The sequence below is a fragment of the Gavialis gangeticus genome, unplaced genomic scaffold, assembly GCF_001723915.1.
Source record: "Gavialis gangeticus isolate Ggan-Ray unplaced genomic scaffold, GavGan_comp1, whole genome shotgun sequence".
Lineage (NCBI taxonomy): Eukaryota > Metazoa > Chordata > Crocodylia > Gavialidae > Gavialis > Gavialis gangeticus.
In genome coordinates this window covers 40,294,171-40,299,886 of record NW_017728994.1, presented here as the reverse complement: position 1 = coordinate 40,299,886, position 5,716 = coordinate 40,294,171, and positions in this window count along the sequence as shown.

Here is a 5,716-nt window from a genome sequence, read left to right as displayed (position 1 = left end):
GTTGCAGGGAGTTTTAGGTACATGGTGCAGCAGTGGGGAGAGGGTCACAGGCACAATGTAGCAATGTAGGAGTTCGTTGAAGTGTGTGGTGGTGGGGAGGGGAGAGTCATGGTCACGGTGCAGCAGTGAAAGGGGGCTGGCATCTATGGGGTGTGTGGCCCAGGAAGGCTGTTGCTCATGCTGGTGGCCCATTGGGCATGCAGCCCTTGGTTGCTTGGAAGTTGGACACCTCTGTTCTGCACAGTTGTAATTTGATGCATTGATCAGTAACAGCCATTCTAACTGAGCAAGCAAGTAGAAACTGGGAGAAGAGGCTTACTGTCTCCTTACAATACTTCCATCATGTAGTGTTACTGACATCTTTGTGGCGTGGTAGGTAAGTAGCGGCTGTTTATAGATGGCTTCATTCCTTTCATAATTAGGGTTGTCAGAGGGTGGGGTGTGACAGTTACATAATCATTCCCAAAGATGTTCTCAAACAGCAGGGTTTCATCTTCTCTTTCCTTCTGCAAAACATCTATATAGGATGATAGAAGGGGTAGCAATATGGTGCATCTCTTAGTGCATTCACTGTTACATTGCCACTTACCTACTGCTGAAACCCAGGCCTCTAACCTGTCCCAGTCTAGAAACAGATGTTATTTTGCTGCAGCATCAGGCATGCCAAGATATGTCTGTTTTTGTTGATCAATTGGATCAGCGTGCTGGGACATTCCCCTCCCAGGGTTTCAGGGGCTCAATCCTGTGGGACAGCTGCCCTGAGTGCTGACCCCTGACCCAGGGTGCAGCAGCTTGAAAGCATGGCCCAATAGTCCCCTGCAAGGGATTCCCAGGGTCCCTGTTCAATATGCCTTGTCTTCTTCCTGATTTGCCTTGTAGTAGACCAGAACATTACTACTATTCCTTCACTCTTTAAATTTACCGAGATCTGTTGATCACATCCTCTTGGAGGAAGTATACAGATTCTTGACATATATAGTACAACTCAGTGTCCTTTACTTCCTGCATCTGTCCTCTCAGGAAAAAAAAATCTCTCTGAAAATTCCAGTAATGGAAGTTGGGATAATATAATGTGCACCTCTCTCCTGCTCTCTTTTTTTTGCCTATTATGACTTACAGTTTGCCTTGCTTGTTTCCAATCTTAGTTCTTGGTTTATAGATACTGAAGGCACTTGCAGACTGCCCTGCTGTTTTTCCTTTTGCATCATTTTAGCCCTATTGTGGTTCACCATTTCTTCTCCAGAATTAAGTTATTTCCCTAGATTCTAATGGTATATTTGGTACCTAATTTTTGCTGGCATTCCCCCATAGGACTTAGTCTGCTCAACTGCTTAGCCAAATGGGTCATGTCCAGATGAGCGTGCATGTATGTCTTGCTTCGCCTCAAACCCTTTTGAGGCAGGGCAATAGGCACGTGTGGGGAGAAAATTAGAGCCCCTGGATATCCAGGAGTCTAAAAAAAATTGAAGTTTAAAAAAGTGGAGCAGGGCACGTTCCTGGACCATGTCCTGAGGCTACCGGAGGCTGGGTCCTCCACAAAGACGCTCTGGCTGCCAGAGCATTTCTATGGTTGGCTCCTTGCCCTGGTGCTGAAACACAGCTGGCCAGGCTGCATGCCTCTACCGGCTCTGCAGTCCCCATCTGGGTCTGGCAGGGGCACAGCAGGTCACAGCCAGACAGCAGCCCTCACTGCCACACTGCTGCAGTGGGTAGAGGGTGCAGGAAACTCTCTCAGGGCTGCTTCAGCAGTCCAGCTGGCACAAGGGGTAGTGTCCACAGGTACCAGTTGGCTAGGTCCCAGAAGCTCCTGAGAACTAGTAGCCCTGAGCTACTTGCCAGGATGGCTTTTTATATTGCTGAGACCAGGACAGGGCAACTTTTTATACTGCTGGGCACAGCACAGGTGCTGGCCCCAGAATCTAGCTCCCCCTGGCTGCAGATCCAGGAGAAGCCAGGCAGAGTTACTTTGCTCCAAGTAGTGCAACTTGCACTGCACCAAAATGCGTATCTGGGCACGTGCTGAGGCAAAAAGCCCCAGCTCAAATTTGTACTGCTATTTGAGCTGCTGCAAGCGCACGTGCTTGCGTGTATGGACGTGCCCATGGTGTCCAAAGATATACTTTCCAGTCTTTGCTAGATGGATTCTATCTATCCCACTAATCTTTGTCCCCAGAACATCAGACTGTTGTTGATGCCAGATCCCTTATGCTCATACTATAGCTATGATGCAATGCCTGGGTCTTCAGTAGAAAGGTTCAATGAAAATATAACCTGTATATCAAGACTCTTTATTGCATTGTGATTGTCACATTTGTCATTCCTTTGCCACTTAATCCTGTTCTCTGCTAGTGCAGGCAACCATATCCTATGATATCCTCTCCTTACCTATCCTTTCATAAATGTATCGGGTTAATTCATTTTTAAAATGACTTGGCTTTCTTCTCCCTGCTATTCCTGTTAGAAGTCTATCCAGGAACCATACTTTCCTGATGATTAAAAACCCTCTTCTCGGTCCACATTAAACTTCTTAAGTGTCATTTGCTCTTGTGTCAACATTACCCTTTAGTTTAAATGACACATCTTCCTCTCTGCTGGTTATCTCCCTGATGTATTTATAGAGAAAAGTCACATTTCTCTTCTGCCTCTGTTTTGTTAGGCTAACAGTACCAACAGTACTCTATTCTCTTTTTGTGAGACAAACCCTCTCTCTGCACCTGTTCCAGTTTGAATTTAATCTTTTTTTTTAACATGGATGAGCAGACTTGCACAGAGAATTCTAGACAAATCTTTTAATTGCAATGGCTATAAGATTTTTCCTTTCTGTACTGGAAAAAAACATTGCCTGATGCATTATAAGTACATATTTATTTATTTTTTTACAACTTCATTAAATTGCAAGCTCATGGTCAGCCTCTGATAGACCTGGTTGTATCAGTTATTCTCCTCCTTTGACACTTCTAGTTAAGAAAACCTCAGTTTAAATCACTGTTAGTCCCTAAATGCATAAAGCTGCATTTTGCAGCATTTGCATTTTATCTGATTTCTATTATTCCAGTGCTCAAGATTGTCCAGTTCTTTCTGTGTGGGAATCCAGTCATCAGTGTTGACAATGCCTCCCAAGTCTGTGTCATCAGAGAGTTTAACTAACACATCCCCACTTTTGGTCCCAAACCCAAATATTTAACCTTGTGTTTTAGAAAATAATTTCTTGCATCTTATAGTGAGGTAAATGCTTGAATACACAAAGATACTGCAGCAGTGAGAGTCACAACTCACACATTTCCTCTCTGATACTAATAAACAATCCTTAGTTTGCTCAGGAAATAGTCATCTAACTGATAAACCAAGAACAGGATAAGGCAGGGTAGAGTTGCACTTATTTAGCCTACAGGGTACAATTTATAAACTTCAGACTAACACAGCTAACCTCTCAAGAACAGGTTATAGCAACTTGTTTAGAAAATAAGAGACAGATTTCCAACAAATTACAAATATCTATTCTGTCAATATTTTCAAATAGGGGACCCAGTTCTATAGTCCTTACTGGTAGAGTGACCCATACCATCCTGGTTTAGTTGGGACAGTCTGGATTTCATGGGTTGCCCCAGTGTCCTGGCTGATTCTTGAAGATTGAAGCAGAAGTTGTAGATTGGCCCACATTTTCCTGGCCTGGCTCCAATTTAGCAGTGGCTGGAGGTGGGGGTTGGGCTGGGCTGGGCTGGGCAGGGCACAGTTCCTCCTGCCTGGGGCAAGGATCAGCTGAGGTGGGGTAAGGCCGAGGGAGAGTACTGCTATAAGCATGGGCTGCTCACATGCATGTATGTGTGTGGAGTGCCCCCTTGACCACAGCACCCTGGGTGGTCAGCCACCTCTGAGGCCAGTCCTGACTAACTCTACTGTGCAAGCTCACCGGCTTCCAGACCTGTGGAGTTGGGACTGGGAAGTGGTCGCAGCCGCTCAGATCTCAAGTGAGAGCAGGGCTTCCCTGGGGGGTAGGATTAAGGTGGCTCAGACCCACTCCCTGAGGAGAGTGGGGGTCCCTACTCCTCCCCCTCCCCATCCGGTTGCCATTGGGGACTTGTTTCAGGGGCTCTGGGCTCTGCCCTGGGACTGTGGCCCCTGCTGGCTCCATCCCATCTAGGTGTCACTGACTTGGGGGTGGGGGCAGTGTCACAGAATCACAGAAAGTTAGGGCTGGAAGGGGCCTCAAGAAGTCATCTAGTCCAACCCCCTCCTCAAAGCAGGACCACCTCCAACTAGATCACCTGAGCCAAAGCTTTATCTGGCTGGGTTTTGAAAACATCCAAGGATGGAGCTCCCACCATCTCTCTGGGTAACTTGTTCCAGTGTTTTTACTACCCTACTAGGAAGAAAATTCTTCCTAATATCTAACCTAAACTTCCCTTGCTACAACTTTTGACTGTTGCTCCTTGTTCTGTTATCTGCCACCACTGAGAAGTCTAGCTGCATCCTCTTTTTTGACCCCCCCCCACCCTTTAGGTACCTTAAAGGCTGCTATTAAATCCCCCCATAGTCTTGCTTGCAAGAATGTTGTGGGAGACCTGTATCAAAAGCCTTGCTAAAATCTAAGTAGACCACATCCACTAGTCTCCCCACATTCACAGAGCCAGTCACCTCATCATAGAAGGCAATCAGGCTGGTCAGGCATGATTTGCCCATGGTGAATCCATGCTGACTCTTCTTTACCACTTTTTCTCCTGCAACAGCTTAGAAATGGTTTCCTTGTGGATCTGCTCCATGATTTTTTCAGGGACTGAGGTGAGGCTGACTGGTTTGCAGTTCCCTGGATCCTGCTTCCTCCCTTTCTTAAATATAGGCACTATGTTTGCCCTTTTCCAATCATCCAGGACCTCTCCTGATCGCCATGAGTGTTCAAAGATGATGACCAATGGCTCTGCAATCACATCAACCAACTCCCACAGCACACTTGGGTGCTCCCATCTGGCCCCAGGGACTTGTACATATCCAACTTTTTTAGATAGTCCCTAACCTGTTCTTTCAGCACTGAGGGCTGCTTGCCTCCTCCCCAAACTGTGCTGCCTGGTGCAGTAGTCTTGGAGCTGACCTTGACTGTGAAGACTGAAGCAAAAAAGGCATTGAGCACTTCAGCCTTTTCTGCATCCTGTCACAAGGTTGCCTCTCCCATTCAGTAAGGGACCCACACTTTCCCTGATCTTTCTCTTGCTACTGACATACTTGTAGAAACCCTTCTTATTACCCTTCGCATCCCTTGCTAGCTGCAACTCCGATTGTGATTTGGCCTTCCTGACTTCATGCCTGCATGCCCGAGCAATGCTCTTGTATTATTAGGCTACTGCACAGTAGTGTACTAAAGGGGTGTTTGCTAGTGCTATTGCATTGTAACTCTAGTTACTGCACATTTATTTAGTACTTGAGTATACTTGTATAATTAACTACTAAATAAATGCGCAGTAACCACTACACAGTAATGCCTCGTGTAGATGTACCCGCTGTATTCAGTATTGGGGGCCCTCCACTACAGAGAGGAAGTGGACAAATTGGAGAGAGTCCAGTGGAGGGCAGCAAAAATGGTTAGGGGACTGAGGCACATGACTCATGAAGAGTGGCTGAGGGAACTGGGCTTATGAGTCTGCAGAAGAGGAGACTGAGGGCGGATTTGATAATAGCCTTTAGCTATCTAAAGGGGGGGGTCCAAAGAGGATGGAACTAGACT